Raw genomic sequence first — 20,851 nt, 5'->3', positions numbered from 1 at the left:
GTAACACAGGATCATGGTCATGCATGAATTAGTTACTGGAGGTGTGTGTCAGATTTGGACAAAGTTCAAGACCCAAAAGTTGGGTGCCTTGGAGAAAATACTGGCTTGTCAGAGGTGAAGCAGCTGCACAAGTAGGGAGCCCTGAAGTGCTTTGTGGTATCTTGACAATGCAGACTGCAGACATTTTAAAAAATGCAGTAGACAAGTGGCCGCTGAAATCAAAAGTAATGTCTCCAAGTTTACCCATAGTGCCATAACACTAAGATGGAGTGATGCGAAGCAAACAGAGCAGACGGAGAATGGGGTGAGAGCCCTCTTTGCAACTGACAGATCAGAAGGAATGTTTTCACCTCAAAAGTTAATCCTTTTAGTTCTTCGCACCTCAAAATCAACTTTAAACATGCTTGCCTAGCACAAAAGCCCCTGGACCTCTTTCTCTGCAATTTGGAAGGTTTCTTATCCAGGGGCAGCTGTCTCATGTCTGTATTTTTCAGAGCAATTGTCCACAAAACATTAGGCAAGATTAAGAGATTCCCTTTTTATCCACCCTAAAACTAAGTTTGTCCTGTGGAAAAAGCATTGCAACTATACTTCTGAAATTTGGCAGGATTCGTGTGCTCAGAAGGCGTAACCTTGCCTGCAAATTTCTTCAAATTCTGTCCCAAATTATGGGTGCTTCCTTTTAAAAACAAACTTTAGGGGGATCTAGCACAAAAGCTCCTGGACCTATTTACCTATAAATGTGTAAATCTAAATGCCAGAAAAAATCCATCTACTGTACTCCGATAATCAGAAATGATATCACAAACAGAAATTAGGTGTGAATTTTGGATGCAACTGTTTTCATGATTACAACTCAATCCTGTTCTCTGTACTTGGAAGTCCAACTGTTTAACAAGGGGGCTTACTCCAAACTAAGCTGTATGGTTTGCAAATTAAATGCAGCTCTGGAATCATAGAATCATAGAATCATAGAGTTGGAAGAGACCACAAGGGCCATCGAGTCCAACCCCCTGCCAAGCAGGAAACACCATCAGAGCACTCCTGACATATGGTTGTCAAGCCTCTGCTTAAAGACCTCCAAAGACGGAGACTCCACCACACTCCTTGACAGCAAATTCCACTGTCGAACAGCTCTTACTGTCAGGAAGTTCTTCCTAATGTTTAGGCGGAATCTTCTTTCTTGTAGTTTGGATCCATTCTCATGCTCATTTTCTCAGCCATTTCTTTTGAAATGTTCAGCATTAAATATTAAATTTTTTAACACTTGGAAATGATGAATAGCTGTCAACTACTTTCAAACTCAATAACCAAAAAGGAGAAAGATTAAAAAGATCCCAACTTATTCTATTCTAACTATGACTGCACAATAAACTGTCTTTTGTATATACACACGCACACACACATTATTTCCAAGTGCAATGAAAGACATGAAACTGCGTAGAGTGACAAGTATTTCAGCATTCATGAAGGCAGTGTGTTGCTGAATTAAACATTTTGCAAGATGGGGCCTTTTTAAAAGCATCCTTGTTTTAACCATACAATATGTGTTAAGCCAGGTTAAAAAAACAACCAAAGAATCAAAAATGCATTTACAGAAAGCAGCAAAACTGCTTCAGAATGCATTATCCCCACCCTACAGAAATGCCTCCTGCAGTGACACATAAACATATCACGTTCAACGCAGCACTAATCACAACTGAACTGTTAGCTGGAGAAAATTTACTTTTGCCATTGACAAGACACTTTATGCTATTTTAGGTGCTAGAAAAATTGGATCTCCCAGCAACGGCAACATATTGAGAGATATGTGCATCTCATGCAACAACTGGGAAACTGCTATGTGAAGCAGGGGGAGAAGATTGAAATCACGGTAGCATATTTTGTGCATGAGCATCTTGTAGATTTATCTATTTTATTTTTTTGCAAAACTTAGTAGCCAGCAAGATTTTCCAAGAACAAACTGAAAGGAGAAATTGGGGGAGGTTCCTCTAAGAATATCAGAGGAACAATTTATCTGTTCCATCCTGGCCACACTTTCTTCTAGACCATGATGCATCCTGACCCTTGCTAGTGTGTTCGTGTTAATCATTCCCTCTAATAGCAAACTCAGGCTGTTGAGTGGCTATCTGTCTGGAAGCAAAATGGGGTCATGCTGAAGTATGGCCATTGTTTCTACCCACTTAGGGGACTCCCTATATAGGAAGGAATAGAGATGTTTGTAAATTAAAACGTTGCTTTCAACATTTTTTTTAAAAAGCTTCAATACAAAGAACCTGGGAGTTTACAAAATGCTGATGGCAGGTAAGCCTAGAATAATAATAATAATTTTAATAATAGAAGGGAGATTGAGGAAAGAATCTGAAGAAGCCGAAGTCAGGCAGACTCTGTGAGCCCCAATTAAGTCTATGGCTGATAGCAGCCGAAACAGAACATTATGAGATCAGTTGAACGTGTGCACATACACACAGGGAAAACACAGCACACAGGGAAAGAATTAGCTAGCTGAAGCCCTAAGAGTTAATCACAAGTATACTGGTAGTTAATGTAGTGATGATGCATCCTATGAAATCTGAAAAGAAACATACAGATATGGTTCAGTTTCCAAAACAGTGCTCTTCCCTCCACAATATAAAATGTTCAGATTTGGCACTAGCAATCCTCTAGTACAAAACAGCAAAGCAGGAGAAAGCTTGGGGTAGATGGTGGAGAAAAAAGGCATCTTTTCCTTTCCTATTCTAGAGACTCCCCACCTCTCCATTCTTTTTCAGACTGTTTAGATTCCTGAATGCAAGACAAAATTCACTATTTTGTTGCAGTGCCCACTTGAAAATTATAACAGAAAGCTCCCCTATAAGATGGTATGCCATATTATAGGTCTGATCCAGTAGGGAAAATAATAATAATAATTAAACTTGCAAAAAGATGTTGCCGTATATACCCAATTTCCTTGGAGGAGTGCTCCCATTCAGGAGGCCCCAAAAGGTGAAACAGGAGCATAATAGTCTGGAGCTGCTATCAACAAAATTACTCCGTTGCTGGTTTCACTCTGCGGTTGAATTTGTTTTGTTTTTGATTTCATGTTTTTAGGCTTTTATCTCATCGTCTTCATTTCCCCTTCCTGTAAACTGCCCACCAAATTTTGTGATTGGGTTGTCCATAAATAAATAAAATTGGAGAGGCTGGGAAATGAGCAGCAGAAAACAGCAGAAAAGTAGACCACTATGTGTTTTCAGTCCTCTCCTTCCCAAAACATGGCGCATGCACACAAACACACAGATCACCCAGTCTCTCTTATTTATTGGAGTAAAAAAAAGACATGTTTCCGGTATACAGACTGCTTTTTCCTTTTTTTGTAATGTTTTTACGTTGCTCTTCATGAAGCCTTATGTACAGCATCAGGCTTTATTTCAAACAAGTGTATGAAAAAATAGATTACAGTGCCATCCACCTGCTGTGTACATATTTTCTTTTTCAAAAAACCTACTGCTAATTTGGTCTACCAATATGTATGCTTTCAAACTGCTGTTAAATCACCAGTCCAACAGGAAATTTCAATCCTACTGAGAAACAGTTTTTGATTAGCCTTGATCCAACAGAAACAATGTACAAATGAGGAGTCAAAAGGGCCTCATATTCTAACACCGACGTATTGTGAGGAAAGCAATTTAAAATGCAACTCTGTTCTGGAGCTGCACCACTTTCCCTTTCAGAGCGCTGACCTTGGCTGGTGTGGCAAACCTGCCCCCCACTGCCAGTACATAGGATGAACTGAGCTTAGGGGTGGGGGGACAACAACAACGACACCTCAAATTTACAGCCCACTTTCCCTTCCTCCCTTTGTCTGCTTTTAACAGACAAAGTGGCCTGGCACTCTCTGAACAGCAACAGGTACCTGGCTCTAACCACCATTTTAAATTTCCCATGCAGAGCTTGTCTGAGGTCTGGGGGTTGGAATCTTCTTAGAATAAACACAATCAAAAAGGGAGCCAGTCCCTGCCCCCACCCCCAGCCAGCTTAACTCTCCAAACCCCAGGGGGCAAGTGGACCCGGCTGCCCTCCACCTGCCAATGCATGGGCCTGGGAATGGAGAAGCCTCACCCCAAGAAATGAGGAACAGAATTGTGAGGGGTTCTGTTAAGGGTCAGACATAATACTTTACAAGTGGGGGGTGTCCTATGATGAGAAGAGTCCTGGGTGGAATCTACACACATATAAAAACTGTTCTGAAAATGCTTTTTTTCAAAAGTGTTTTTAAAAATATGTGGTACTCTCGGGTTAAGAACTTAATTCGTTTTGGAGGTCCATTCTTAACCTGACACTGTTCTTAACGTGAAGCACCACTTTAGCTAATGGGGCCTCCCGCTGCTGCCATGCCGCCGGAGCACGATTTCTGTTCTCATCCTGAAGCAAAGTTCTTAACCTGAAGCACTATTTCTGGGTTAGCGGAGTCTGTAACCCGAGGTACCACTGTACATCGAATTTTCCATAAGGCTCACCATCGCCATCCAGTGTCACATTGTACATCAAACTTAAAGCACACTTAAAAAACGTTTTATTTGCAGCTGTATAGCTGAGTCCCTGGACTTTCTCACAAAGGAATGAAGGACTCTTCAGAACCTCGTAGCAAATGATAGAGGATATGGGTCTCTGCAGGTACACTGAGCCTAAGCCTTATAGTGAAGGGAAATCAGTGAGTAATCTCATACAGAATTCCAACTGCATCATAGGTTTCTCCCTCACTACTACAGCCATAAAAGGTATCGCACTAGCTCTCCAGAATGGTGGGACAAGTCACAAATGACTAAAGTGGGGTGGAAGGAACAAATGGTAGAAATCAAGAGTATCTACCTTGCACAAGCAGAAATGACTTCTATTGATGCGATGCAGAGCACCTTTGGATCTTAGCCAAAGTCATCCTGGCTCAAATCAATCCACCAAGCTGGATCAAAATATTTATAGATGATTTAATACATATTTCACTCAAGTAAAAAAAGAGGGGGCTGTTTGAAACCAAATGCTCTCTCGACCAAAACAGTGAAAGAAAAAGCACAAATCAAACCTGCTCTAACACAAAGCATATGCCAACAAACAGTAGCATTTCTTACAGTGTGTGCCAAAGGATGTGGGTGTTGTGCCTCTCCCACAGCTTCTCCTCCTTTCACCCCACCCACATCTGGCCACCTGTAACTGTCTCAGAGGAAGCCAGCAGTCTCCCACGTAATTTCCAGCTGCACAGCAACAACCACAGAGTACGCACATCGCCATAAGCATCTGCACAAAGAGTTGTGTAAAGGGCAAATCATTGTCACAAAACTGTTTTGCTACCATTTATTAACCTGAATGAGGGTGGTGTTTTTTGTGTTTTTTTAAAGACTATCTCAACAGAATATTGGGAAATTATTTTAAGCAGGACAGAACTTATCTTCTGTAAAAGGTACAGAGTAATGTTGACTTTAAAATATATGTGCTAAACACACAGAGAGACAAGCAATGAGATTTTGCTCTTCTGACGAGTCTTTTCCACTGGTGAACAAATTACATCTGGGAGGGTGGTGTTGGGAAAAATTAGCTTCCTTTTTACCTTCTGGTGTCATGATTCACAATACTTCCCCCCTCCCCCACAGGCATTTTTTAAAGCAGAACCTCTAGTAGTAGACTATAGGATTTCACACGTGGGTTTTTAAAATGTAAACTCGCCTCTCTTTTTTGGTCTCTTTTTGCATGTCCTCTCCAATTCCATGTTAGAATTAGTCACATGTTACTAACAAGACAACCAACAGCATGGGATGGGCTGGGGTGCACAGTGAAAAAGTTTAACCCGTGCACAGTGATCTCACCCTGAATCACACCACCCAGTTGTTATTTCCAAAAATGTTGGGGTTGAAAATGTGCGTTGAAAACGCACATATGTATCTCTAGTCATAACATGTAGTCTTACCCTGACACAAAAAATATGTTGAAATTATTCTCCTTCATTTTCCCACTGAATCTAAATATTTCAAAGCTATAATCAGTAAGAATATTATCATTACAATACCCCTTCAGCTACTTCCTATCTTCCCTACTTTTTCCTTCCTTGATCCCTTTAGCAAGTCCAGTCATGGTCTTCTAGTGACGTCCTTTTCAACAAGTGGGTATGAGGTGGGGGAATCAATTTTTTAAAAACCTCCAAATGAGACTGTGTCAGCATTCATACAACACAGCAACCAATAGTTAAAAGTTTACCTAAACATATAGATGGTCCCAGCTTCCCTTCTTTCCCTTCTTTCCTAGTGCAATCAGCAGATCATAACATCTGAGACTGTGATTTGTTACGCTCTTAACAAACCCTGACTGGTAAAACCAAATTTCCTTTTATCACTTACCAATCATGGTTGTTCAGTGCAAAACTATGGTCAGACCTAGCACTAAGTTAAGGGTTGTGATCTGCTGCTAGCAGAGGAGCAAAGAGGGATGCAATCTTTGAGTTCACAGTGACCATTAGGCATGGGTTACCACAAAGAGGAAAGTGGCCTGGGCCAACATGGATTAATTTTTCCTTAACATTTGTTGATCACCCTGCCATTAATAGCAAACCAGGTTGGCTAATGAAGGGTAGACAAAGGCTTATTTCATCTTCTATACTTGTAAGATGCATCTAAATGATTCAGCAACCAGTTTAATGCCCGGTTTTTCCAGGGGCTTTGCTTCACATAATGTGGGTGGCGCTGTGGGTAAAACCTCAGTGCCTAGGACTTGCCAATCGTATGGTCGGTGGTTCGAATCCCCGCGGTGGGGCGAGCTCCCGTCATTCGGTCCCAGCTCCTGCCCACCTAGCAGTTCGAAAGCACTCTTAAGTGCAAGTAGATAAATAGGTACCGCTTTATAGCGGGAAGGTAAACGGCGTTTCCGTGTGCTGCGCTGGTGCTGGCTCGCCAGTTGCAGCTTCGTCACGCTGGCCACGTGACCTGGAAGTGTCCTCGGACGGCGACGGCTCACGGCCTCTAGAGTGAGATGAGCATGCAACCCTAGAGTCGGACACGACTGGCCCGTACGGGCAGGGGTACCTTTGTTGTTGTTGTTGTTTAGTCATTTAGTCGTGTCCGACTCTTCGTGACCCCATGGACCAGAGCACGCCGGCTCGGTCCATGGGGTACCTTTACCTTTACCTTTTTTTTCCAGGGGCTTTGCTTCATGTAACACTTCACCTACCAAAATCCTCTCAATGTTACTAAAGTACAGCCACCTTAATTTTGAAGGGTCTCTGATGTAAAAGGCTACTTTATTTGTTATGTTTATATTTTGTCTTATCTCCACAGGGCCTGTGGCAGCATTTCTATATTACAGAAATCTTGACCAGGGCCACGTGCTGAGTTTCCCAGATCTAAGCACAATACTTTTCCTTAGTTACTACACAAACAAAATTGAGATTGCAGAAAATTAAAGAGGTGCCATCTTGTGAAAATTGGCTAAGTAACCAAGTTCTAGAAGGACACTTCAGACACACTTTTAAGAGAAGTTTTGCCTGTTTGCATTATTTCAGAAAAGATGTGAAGGCTTTCAAGTCCTGGCAAACAATATAAATTGTTTAGACAAGCCAAAATAATCTATGGAGATGGTTTACAGAATCACTACAGTATTAAGAGAATGCTTGGGAAATGCTTTATATTTCAAAAAGTCCAGAGATGTCCCACCGCCACGAGGCATATATGGGCGTAATATCAAAGGGAGAAAGAGAACTTTGGACGAATTAAAAAGAAAAGCAGACATTTAAATGCCATTTTTAACTGCTATGTTTCACTCGAGCGATTATTTAAAGTAGTGGTTTATCCAACTGAATAGAACTGCACCTGCAAAGTGAATCACTGACTAGGCTGCCAGCTCTGTAAATTGCAACCAAAAAGGATATTTGTTTGAATGCTTACATTATAGAGTCAACCACAAAATATTTATTTATTTATTTTTAAAGGGCCCTCATCTCTCTTCCAAATTCACTTCTGAATTTGGTATTTCTGCCAAGAAACTGCCTCAGTATAGGGCTTCACTACAACGTTTTTAAAAATATTTTGTGTTGTGTTTTAAAAATATGTTGTGATCCTTGGATTCTGCTAGTGATTGCCGCATTCACTTGGTTTTTTAAAACAATACCTAATGTATGATGAGTTTAAGCTATTGATATAGAAATTGCCAACTATGCAATTTTATGTTTAATGGACTATGAGACCCTCATGAAAAATAAGACTCCCCCCACCCCGACAAACTCTCACTTTAACCGAGATGGGAGGAAATAGCCCGATAGCCTTCCCTCCAAAGAGAAAAGATTCACAATGAAGCGTTTTTTACAGTATTTGGTAGAATTTTCAATGGAAAGAAAGAAAGAAAGAAAGAAAGAAAGAAAGAAAGAAAGAAAGAAAGAAAAACTCTCTATCACGAACATTTGTTGTGGCATCTGTCTCAAGAGACAATGGAGTGCACTTGAGGGTGTGAAGTCAAACCACTGTGTTAGCAGCACCAAAATGACCTTCCCGGGGCGCAAGTGTATGGTGGTCCTGGGCTGCCCAGATGACAAGCCCCCTCCCCCCCAGCAATCATTACATAAAGCCAGCAATCACCACATATTGATACACATTGAAGAAATTAAGAACCTGGAATGGGATTTCATTCTGAATGAAAAAACAAAACAAACCCCACCTCCTAGTCCTTGAAAGACTGGCTTTTAAGAAATCCAGGATCTGCAGCGTTTTTGAGAGTTTTCTCCAGGGCACAAATGCTTTTCCAAGTTCAAGAGTTCAAGTAGGAGGGTCACTTATGGAAACATAATTAAAAATAAAAGGTTGTGTCTAACTGCAGAACCACTCTACTCCCCACAATATCATTATTAAAACACACCATTATGAATCATCATAGACTTGTTGACACTACATCCAAAGAATTCACATTAGCAGTAGATTATTTTCTCTTCATATTAGCCTTTTAGTGCTGGGGTCACCAACATGGTGCCCATAGTCTCAGTGGTACCCTTGAGGAATTTGTCTGACGCCACCAAAGCCTGCATGCTTTGTTATGAGCAGGCAAAGGTGGTTGCTACACCCCAATCTGGAAAGTACCGTATTTTTCGCCCCATAGGACGCACCGCCCCATAGGACGCACCTAGTTTTTTTGGGAGGGGGAAATAAAGGGGGGGGGAATTATTTCCCCCCCAGGCGCGGGGCTGGCGCGGGGGAAACTCGAGCTTCCCCCGACCCCAGAACAGGCTGCTGCCTGCAAGCCTTGCGAGCCCGGCAGGACCTCCCGCCGGGCACGCAAGGCTGGCGGACATCTGCCCGAAGCAAGGGGCGTGCTCCGCAGCGTGCCCTGTGCTTCGGGCTGCAGGCTGCCGCCCCAAGCCTTGCGCGCCCGGCGGGACCTTTGCCTGGCGCATGAGGCTTGCGGACACCTTCCCGAAGAACGGGGCGTCCTCCGGAGGGTGCCCCATGCTTCGGGATGCAGGCTGCCGCCCCAAGCCTTGTGTGCCCGGCGGGACCTCCTGCCGGGTGCGGGAGGCTTGCGGACACCTTCCCGAAGCATGGACCATCCTCTGGAGGGCGCCCCAGGCTGCAGGCTGCTGCCCACAAGCCTTGGGAGCCCGCGCGAACTCCCCCGGGCTCGCAAGGCTTGCGGATAGCTTCCTGAAGCCTGGAGAGCGAGAGGGGTCAGTGCGCACCGATGCCTCTCGCTCTCCAGGCTTCAGTGAAAGCCTGCATTCGCCCCATAGGACGCACACACATTTCCCCTTCATTTTTGGAGGGGGGAAAGTGCGTCCTATAGGGCGAAAAATACGGTATTTAGAACAGAAGGAAGAAGATGAAAGGGTGATACCCTTTCCCACTAGGCCTCAGCAATATCTGGTTTTCAACATCACGATATATCACCAGTTAAACATCACAATATATTGATAAAACACAATGTTTGAAATAAGGATGGAACTATGAAGAGGCGGATTCTCCATATAGTTGGGGTATGTGTGTCACTGTAGTATGTGCTCAGATTAACTAGATCAGCAGACATCACTTGGAAATGTGGGAAATATCCAAACGTCAGATGGAAAAAGGATGTATTAGAAGATAGATTTGCTGTTACTTCATAATGCACATTAACAAAGACTCAAAGAGCATGTGGAAAGATTTGCGCATTTAGCAAGACTTGGCTTCTTTTTCAAAACTGAAATAACCACTTCTAACCCCAAACACAATATCCCTCTGCATAAGAAAATAGAATGAAAACTCACAAGTATAAAAAGAGCAGGGTGCAGTATGGAGAGTGCCATTTGGTAGTGACGTCAGCTATCCTAATATTTGTAACCCAGCAAAAAGTGTTCTCTATAAGACTATAGATAGGCACACACACAGAAGTTCAAAAATGGCTTCTTTGCGATTTTGCCAAAAAAGCTCAACAACTTTTGGCTGAACTAAAGCTCAATAACTCCCTCCCCCCCCCCCACACCCCGAAAAAAAGAAAGCTGAACAACTTTTCTGTCCGGATTTCCACTAGAAAACCCTACGTTTTGTTTCCTGAGGAACAACAGCAAATGCCTTCACCCTCACCAGTCAAGCTGCAGGTTAGCCAAGGCTAATCATCAACTTATTTCCGAGCCTGAAGCAGAAAGTGCCTCTCCTCAGGAGAAGAAATACAGTAAGTGAAACAACAAAGAATCTGCCTCCCTTTCATGACAGAAGAAGAAGAAGAAGAAGAAGAAGAAGAAGAAGAAGAAGAAGAAGAAGAAGAAGAAGAAGCAGCAGCAGCAGCAGCAGCAGCAGCAGCAGCAGCAGCTTTTCTCTCAGCCTCACGGCAGCGTCAATCTCACTGGCTGCTTTTCTAGCTGTTTTGTTCATCTTGATTTGCTTTTTCTCCTAATTGTCCTTTCTCATCCACAATGCCATGATGGGCAACTGGCCACTAGAGCACAGATGCACAATGACTGGAGAAAGTTGGCCAGCTGCTCCTGTTTTCCTTTGTGTTTTGCTGGTGATCCTCTCTAGCCTGCACTCTGTTTCTGGAGGACCTTATGAATTCTTAGCTGGTTTGAATGTGGCTGGTTTTGATGTGATGAATTCAACAGTAAAGGTAAAGGTAAAGGGACCCCTGACCATTAGGTCCAGTCATGGCCGACTCTGGGGTTGCGGCGCTCATCTCACTTTATTGGCCGAGGGAGCCGGCATACAGCTTCCGGGTCATGTGGCCAGCATGACTAAGCCACTTCTGGCGAACCAGAGCAGAGCACAGAAACACCGTTTACCTTCCTGCCAGAGCGGTACCTATTTATCTACTTGCATTTTGATGTGCTTTCGAACTGCTAGGTTGGCAGGAGCAGGGACCGAGCAACGGGAGCTCACGCCATCGTGGGGATTCGAACCGCCAACCTTCTGATTGGCAAGTCCTAGGCTCTGTGGTTTAACCCACAGTGCCACCCGTGTCCCATTCAACATGTAGCCTGGCTCTAATTTACAGCTGTCTAGTAAAAATGGACACTAAAAGTTTGATGCAAATTGGACAGTTTTTTCTTCCTGTAGGCAAAGTCTGGGGACTTTTAGCACATTTTATTAAATTCAGGCCTACAAATGGGTGGAATGTTTCACTTGTCTTCTTGCAGACAATTCAGTTTGTCCAGAAGTAATTTACATTAAGATAACACTGCATTCAAGTCATTATGAATTTGTAATACCTCATTATTACCTTAACTTGCAGTTTTTCAAATTGTAAGTTAGGCCTCTTTATGTATTGCATGGGCAGACAGCTAGTCCCTCCTTCCTTCTACATCAGTTTATGGATTATATATGTCAAAAGCTTTCTAGATCAAAGTTTTGTCTGGCTAGTCAGTCATTTGTTCCCTCCCCCCTCCAAAAAATAAAAAATAAAAATCCCCACACCCCTACTGTATTTTCCCTTGTCACTGAGGCACACATGATACCAAACATGTGCAGCTAGGGAGAGTCAAAATTATTAATATTAATGACTTAAGACAGCAACTTGATGGAATGACTCATATATGTTAAACAGCAAGCACTGGCAACTCAGACAGAACTTTCATATAACTCAACATCAAGAGTGCTACTTCAACTATGGTCTTTTATATATTCAGGGTGTTTCTAGACAGGTGTTTGTTGTGGGATTGGTGTTCCCAATGCATTTAAGTTTTTTGCAGTACAGTTGTCTGTTGTTGAACACCCTGGAACTCATAAGTTTTGGCTCCCAAACGCTGCAAACCCGGAAGTGGTTGTTCCAGTTTGCAAATGTTCTTTTGGAACCAGAACGTCTGATGGGGCTTCCACGGCTTCTGACTGGCTGCAGGAGCTTTCTGCAGCCAATCAGAAGCTGCAATTTGGTTTTCGAACATTTTGGAAATCGAACTGACTTCCGGAATGGATTCCGTTCGACTTCCTAGGTACGACTGTATCTACATAATGTCACTGGCATCAAAATGCCACCTTGGATTAATTCCCCATTTATTTTGGATTTACTATTTTCATATACCAAAACCAACAATAAATTACCAACAATATCTCAGTGACCTGTTAGCAAATTAAGCACCCCCCTGAAGAACCCGTGGCTTTCTTAAATTAAATAGTCCTAACTATTGTACAATCAGACAACACACCGAGCAGTTACCATTGCAAAAGGTGGAGATCTTTAGTGCTGATTTCATTTCATTTATATCCCACCTCTCTTCATTGAACAAACTCAAGGTGGTGTACATATGGGTCCCTGTAATATGGTACAGGGGTTAGAATGCTGAAATACGGCTGGGGAGATCCAGGTTCCAATCACCACTCAGCTCTGGTCCCATTGAGTAAATTTAGGCTAGTCATTGTCTCTCAGCCCAATCCACAGTGGTACCTCGGGTTACATATGCTTCAGGTTACATACACTTCAGGTTCCAGACTCCGCTAACCCAGAAATATTACCTCGGGTTAAGAACTTTGCTTCAGGATGAGAACAGAAATTGTGCGCCAGCAGCGCGGCAGCAGTGGGAGGCCCCGTTAGCTAAAGTGGTGCTTCAGGTTAAGAACTGTTTCAGGTTAAGAACGGACCTCCGGAACGAATTAGGTGCTTAACCCTAGGTACCACTGTATTTCAAAGAGCTGTTGTGAGGATAAAAGAGTGCCACAGATGTGTCTTATCAACCACTCTGAGCTGCTGAAAATAACAACGTAAATAAATCTCAGGCGGTCTTCTATTCTGTAAAGAAGAGAAATACAAGGAGAAAGATGGAAGAACAGAGTTTGTTCCTTGTTGGATAAGAACTATAGAAAACGAAGCGTTGCTGTTTCAGATCCTAAGTACTATACCTACCTTGTGGGGATCAAGCCACAAAAACTATGATTTTAGCAAACATTTAAATTATTCAAAGTATTAAGGAGGACACAATCTTATCTCTCTTTTTCCCCTATTGATCAGGTCAAGTGAGTTCAGTATAAAATGCTGGATGTTAGCTTCATGTGAATAATTGATCTGAAATCAGCCAAAAGAAAAGAGAGATACCCAAAGAAAATGGCTTAAAACAGAGCTATCCAAAAGGGAAGAGAAAGAAAAAGAACTAGCTGGCAAGTGAATTACTTCCAAAGTTCTTTTGTTTTTGTGAGTATTTCACATGCCTTTCATGCTATTTTAAAAAAGGCTAAGAAGCAGTGACCACCTACCATGACCAAACTACTGAGCCTCTTGGGCTTGCCAATCAGAAAGTCAGTAGTTCGAATCCCCATGACAGGATGAGCTCCTATTGCTCTTTCCCAGCTTCTGCCAACCTAGCAGTTTGAAAGCATACCAGTGCAAGGAGATAAATAGGTACCACTGCAGCAGGAAGGTAAACAGCACTTCCGTGCGATCTGGCTTCCGTCATGGTGTTCCATTGCACCTGGCACTCATCACGGTGTCTCATTGCGCCAAAAGCGGTTTAGTCATGCTGGCCACATGACCTGGAAAGCTGTCTGTGGACAAACACCAGCTCCCTCGGCCTGAAGTGAGATGTGCGCCGCGTTCCCATAGTCACCTTTGACTGGACTTAACCATCCAGGGGTCGTTTACCTTTTACTTTCCTAAAGAATGTGCAAGTGTCTTAAATCTATGGCAGTATCTTGACTATTTTAATAATTTATTTTCAGGTATATATAGTGAAGCCTCTGGGTGGCACAATCATTATTTAACTGAGAATACACAGTATATGCAATTACAGAAAACAGAATACATACTTTGGGTTGCAAACTGAAATTTAAACATTGGGGTGCTGGTAATATAAGCACGATACAGAATGCATGAAGCTGCATATTTTTGGTTCAGAAATTTATATTAATAATCAGGGCTAGACAAAGCAATTATGTTGTAACTCAACTAAGCAAGCATGCCAAATTCTATTAGCTTCAAAACCATGACATGGTAAAACTGGATATTGTTTGTTTTCTTGATGCTTGCATATATCAGCTGAGATTGTGGTGGTTACTCTTATTAAGTATTAGTCATCAGATTCCACCAAGCTGAAGGTAAACCTCAAGTGGCGGATGAGCAACTATAGGAGAAAGATAACTGAATGAGTCACAGATCCTGCTTTAGCAGAGCCCACAGGATTAAGAATGGGAAAGGGAAAGGATAGTAACGTAGGACATACTCAAATAATCATAGAATCTTAGAGTTGGAAGGGACCCCAAGGGTCATCTAGTCCAACCCCCTGCAATGCAGGAATCTTAGCTAAAGCATCCATGACAGATGGCCATCCAACCGCTGCTTAAAAACCTCCAAGGAAGGAGAGTCCACCACTTCTTATGGGAGTCTGTTCCACTGCTGAACAGCTCTTACTGTCAGAAAGCTTTTCCGAATGTTTAGTCAGAATCTCCTTTCTTGCCGCCTGAAGACATTGGTTCAAGTCCTACCCTCCAGAGCAGAAGAAAACAAGCATGTTCCCTCCCCCATATGACAGCCCTTAAGATATTTGAAGATGGCTATCATATCTCCTCTCAGCGCTCCTCATGACCCTTAATCATCTCGGTTGCCCTCCTCTGCACACGTTCCAGCTTGTCAGCATCCTTCTTAAACTGTGGTGCCCAGAATTGGACACTTTATTCCAAGTGTGGAAGCCAGGTGTCCCCCATCCTATATTTTGCATCTGGTTAAGGTCATTTTGAATTCTGATTCTGTCTTCTGCCTTTAGCTGTCAACTTTTCCCTTTTCTTGCGAGCGAGGAATCCTATTCAGAATAATGGAACTTCCCTTAAAAAAAGGGAAACATTGACGGCTATGGCCAGGATAGAACCCTGTGGCACCTCACTTGTCACTTTTTTCCAGGATGATGAGAAACGGTTAATGAGTTCTTTGGGTTCAGTCAATCAACCACTTTGTTGGTTCTCCCACCACCTGGGAAATGAAATTGTCAGCAATGCAATGGAGGAATTTGTCAGACCTTACACTCTTGGTAGAATTTGAGTCCCAAGAGATATCGGGGAAGTTTAAGTCCCCCATGATTATTATTTCTCTCCTTTTTGAATGTTTGGTAATCTGCTCTAGTAAGGCATCATCCAAGTCTTCAGTCTGGCTTGGCGGTCTATAGCAGGAACCCACAGTAAGGTCACTGTTGTTTCTCTCTCTTACAATTTTACATCATGTGCCTATGTAGGCAAATGAATTCTTTGTACAGATGCTTATATCTATGTATGGCATTACCCTTAAATTCCAGCTCCAGTGAACAAATTGTAAAGTAGAAAACAGCAAAATGCAGAAGTTTATACAACTTGCAAAATGCAGGGACGTCATCTCTTTTGGATCAGGCCACCTAATTAACATTTTGGATTTCAGCGCATATGATAGACCATTCATACAAGAAGAAAGTCCTTTATGCAGTGAATGGACTCAAACAATTTTCTCAAAGGAAGGGAAGGGGAAAGAGAACTAGCTTCTGTTTGGTCCCTTTCACTGTGCTTTTTAATGTCATGGGAGAGGACCAACTTACTGCACCATAGCCTACTTCACACAATACAAGAAGGCTATGCGCTGGTTTCTGGGTAGGGAATCAATGGGCCAATCTTTCCTCCCTTCAATTAAAAAAAAAGCTTTGAATTCCATGTGCCCTCAACTACATACCTTGAAGCATATTGTAGGCCCAAACACATTAGCCCCTTTCTTTCTGTTCCTCCTTCCCTTTAAAAAGGTAAAGGTACCCCTGCCCGTACGGGCCAGTCTTGACAGACTCTAGGGTTGTGCGCCCATCTCACTCAAGAGGCCGGGGGCCAGCGCTGTCCGGAGACACTTCCGGGTCACGTGGCCAGCGTGACGAAGCTGCATCTGGCAAGCCAGCGCAGTACACGGAAACGCTGTTTACCTTCCCGCTAGTAAGCGGTCCCTATTTATCTACTTGCACCCGGGGGTGCTTTCGAACTGCTAGGTTGGCAGGCGCTGGGACCGAACAACGGGAGCGCACCCCGCTGCGGGGATTCGAACCGCCGACCTTTCGATCGGCAAGCCCTAGGCGCTGAGGCTTTTACCCACAGCGCCACCCGCGTCCCTACTTTTACCTTTAGACACTGGTAAAAGTAAATATGCTGCCAGGCATACTCTGCTATCCAGAAAGAATTAAGTACTCTTCAATCCCACTGAGATCAATGGGCTTTAATTTTGCTTAACTCATTCTGGCTTCTGCACAACATGTCATTATTTTTCACACAAGGAAGTTTATATAACTAACACCCCAATATTTAAATGTATTTTTATCTGGAAGCAAGTGCACAGAGTTCAAACAGACTTGCTTCCTTATCAATTTGATTTGAATGCAAATATGGTTTTGGATTGCACATGAAGTTCAGAAATCTGTCCTAAATCCAGTCATGAACCACCAGAAGGTATGTCAGGAATATGAAAATACCCTCCTGCATGGTATGTGTACGTATTTCAAAGATGTATAGCCCACCCTTCACTCAAAGGTCTTAAGGCAGGGTACACATAAGTATTAAAACATCTATCATCTATCTATCTATCTATCTATCTATCTATCTATCTATCTATCATCTATCATCTCTGCCTCAAAACCAACAGCTATTATTTCAAATCAATATGATTAAGCGTAGAAATACAAAGAACAGAAAAATAGCATAAACAGAAAAGAATAAAACTGACAACACTCAATACTCAATCTTCTCATTATCTATTATTTGGAGAACTTGGTCTCCGATCAAGATTTTGCACAGAGCTCCTTCTTAAGAAAATGGTTCCCTTGTTTCAAGATAGGCACCTTACTTGCACATATAATAGACCATGAATAATTTAAAGAATAATATATTCTGAGTAGCCACCATTCTTACATTTCATTGATAACTACACTTCTACTTGAAAACTTTGGTTAGTAGGTGAGGGTATAAATATTCGTAAATCACAGAATTGTAGAGTTGGAAGAGACCCTAATCTAGTCCAACCCCCAGCAATGGAGGACTATGCAGCTGTCCCATACAGGGATCGAACCTGCAAACTTGGCATTATCAGCACCACACTCTAACCAACTGAGCCAACTGTTAATTATCTTTTGCTAAGATCATGCAGCTATGGCAGTGGTTCATGTGTAGGTGCATGCAAGTTCTACTAAATTAACTTTACTCTTTTGCCTTTTATTAAAAGTAACTCACCTATTGGTCTCAACAAAACCCAACAGTTAGGTGTTATTCTTCTATTTTGTTTCCACCATTGGAAGCTTACTTATTCACTCAGAAAATTTCTATAACTCAGTGGTGAGTCCCAACCATATTGAACACTGACTTCTCTTTGATACATTGGCATGATTACAGTGTATCATGTCCCTTTCAAAGAAAGAATTTGCTTTCCCTCCTACCAGTGTTATTTCAACAAGCCCATAATAATACTTCCAGTTAAAAACAAACAGCATGTTTCTAAACACAGTACGGTAACTGCCACAATTAAGTGTATGGATGAAGCATCTATGGATAAAATATCTAGTGTCTGCAATTTCCTATAGGAGCCTTTTAAAATACTATTGTTTCATCTGCATTGAGAAAATACGACTCTCGTCATAAACTTTGAATCATATATTTAAGTTATTTTTAGTAATTGCATCTTGGTAATATTTTCCCAGAGCTAGCCAAAAGCACTCATAAGCTACTGTTCAATCTACCATATTAAATCTGGGATATTAAGCATATTTCCCAGGAACTGAGATGCACAAAATTCAATATATTTTACTCCTAAATAACATACTTGGGATCACTGTGTAGGTGATTTGATGCCTCAACATTAGGAGATAATATTTAGTGCTGATAGCAGTAACAGATATTTACAGCGCTAAAGAATGTGGTTTGCCATACAAAAAAATTCTAAAATGCATTCCATGGCCACTATAAAAGCATGTAAAATATTATGAGATAATCATAATAAGACTTATCTTGCTCACATCCTTATTGGGTCTCACCAGCTGCGTAAACTACCCTGAAATCCAAACTGGGTGAATAACAGTATATAAGTGTTTTGAACAAATAACAAAGCTCTGTGTTGCAGATTCAGAAAACTAAGGCTACCTAAAAAGATTTACACTTGAGGACAACTATGGCTTCATCAATGCCACTTATAACTATGTTTTCTCAAAATCAATTACTTCCAAGCAAATCGTTTAAAAGGTCAGGGTGGCAATGTACCTCCCAACCCTCCAATCTACAGAATTTGGGGCATCATATAGCTTACTACAGGGTGAGTCTTTTAAAAGAGGCCCCGTGGAACATGTGTACTCTGTATCCCCGGGGCCTCTTTTAAAGGACTCACCCTGTATATTGTGCTTTAAAATCTAACTTTAACTACATGATTGATACCTGCTCCAGCTATTGCCTGTTTCCCCCTTCAATAGTTCCCAAAACTGAAATAATTGAGTAAAGCACACATCATAGAACCAAAAAACCCCCACAAGTGATTAAGAGTTCCATAGCAGGATGTCAATTAATTTATAGGAAGGAACAGACCACTACCTGACTTAGACAGAACACTGGAAGCCACTGCGGTGTAATGGTTAGTGTTTGGGAGACTAGGGTTTGAATCCCTACTCAGGTATGAAGCTGACAAACCATAAAGGGTGTTTCTCAGTCTTACCTATCTCACAGGGGAGGATGAAATAGGGAGGGAAGAACCATGTACACCACCTTGAGATTGTTGAAAGAAGAGGTGGTATATAAATAAATGAAATAATCTGTCCTGTGTCCAACTTCTGCTTCCAGTAACCTCCAATTCACTAGTGAGGAATTCCTGACCTCCAACTCCCTAGTTTCAGAAGCCACTTTGCCTATAGGATTACACATCCATAAAAGTATTATTAAGTAATTTAAGAAGGAGAACTCGGTAGCCAAATACCCTGAATACCCAAAGAAGTGAAAGAAACTGCAGCAGCAGTTGTGCAGATGGTGTCACAAAGAAGCAGAGGCTTAACAGGCCAACCTGGGAAACTTAGATGTGACTCCCTCTCTGCCTGTCTTGGAAACAGGACTACAGGATCAAGGAGGATATTCCATCTTATGCTTTGCCAAGTCAGTGGAATCTATATATTTTCCATTCCTATGCATATTTCTTAACCATGCAGCTAGCACCCAGGGGAGAGTAGGAGCCTTCTCTTTGTTTTTTAAGGAACAGATATAGCAATCATACCACGCAAGGTAACTGTTCAACTAACCAAAGAAATAATAACTGATTGACTTAAAAGAAAAAAAGAGTGCTTCTTCATGTAAAGTTTTCCAACCTTTCACTATGAGTAGGAACTTGCACCACAGATTTTTTAAGAAGACTTTTGTACAGATTTATTATTAGAAGTAGAAAACCTCCTGAAACCAATGAGTCATTATGTACTGGAGGATACAAAGAACACCCATTTATTTCACTTCTTCCACAGCACTCAGGGTTTTTTAAAAAAATAAATAAATAATCCCCCCCCCCCCCCAAATTCTTAATCATTAGTCAAATGGATTACAGAGACCTAACAAGAGTTGCTTAAAAACAAGGGAATTCGCTTTGGTTCTTAATGCTTGCTTCTTCAGGTCAACTGGTTTTGCTTTGTGTATAGCCCAATAAGCAGTGTTTATCCGGTAAGAGGCAACCCTATTAAGTTTTAATCAAGGTATAACAAAAGGTTTCCCAACCATTTTTATTCTTTAAAAACAAACAAACAAACAAACAAACAAACGTGTTTTCAAAATTTTGAGAGAGATTCCATTATTTAGTGAGCCTTTGCAACATGAGGCCCTACAGATGTTTTGCACTTTAGCAAAAGACAAGCTGGCTGGGCTGGATGGAAGCCATAGACCAAAACATATGAGGGCGCCAGGTTGGTGAAGCCTGCTTTAATGTTATCTGCCTCATTGTGATTTTATATGTCATATCCCAGTTGGCAGCCTGTGTGCCATAAGTGTGAAAGCTCTTACTCCTAGGTGCTGCCAACTTCATTGCAATATTGCAGGTAGTAAAAAAACAACACAGTCCTAGCCTCTAGTTTGCTATCTAGAAAAGAAGTGGCATCACTCCTAAAATCTAGCAGTTGGCCTGCAACATCATAAGCAACACACTCTTGTAAAGGCAGAACAATTAAACAATTAGTTAACCTTCAGAATTATAATATTAAATGCTATTTGCAGACCTTGGTGAGGCAATAAATGGGAAAGGACCCCTGGATAGTTAAGTCCAGTCAAAGGAGACTATGAGGTTGCGGCACTCATCTCGTTTTCAGGCCGAGGGAGCTGGCATTTGTCCGCAGACAGCTTTCTGGGTCATGTGGCCAGCATGACTAAACTGCTTCTGATGCAACGGAACACCATGACGAAAACCAGAGCGCATGGAAACACCATTTACCTTCCTGCCGCAGCGGTACCTATTT

The 20,851-nt window shown here is 42.0% G+C and overlaps 1 protein-coding gene across 5 annotated transcripts in view; it reads right to left on the bottom strand.

The window, feature by feature from the left end:
- BACH2 (BACH transcriptional regulator 2) overlaps positions 1-20,851 on the bottom strand; it is a 245,195-nt gene that overhangs the window by 144,468 nt on the left and 79,876 nt on the right. The gene's annotated exons all lie outside the window — the stretch shown is intronic.

The sequence above is a fragment of the Podarcis muralis genome, chromosome 3, assembly GCF_964188315.1.
Source record: "Podarcis muralis chromosome 3, rPodMur119.hap1.1, whole genome shotgun sequence".
NCBI lineage: Eukaryota > Metazoa > Chordata > Lepidosauria > Squamata > Lacertidae > Podarcis > Podarcis muralis.
This window is presented reverse-complemented; position numbering and strand designations above follow the sequence as displayed.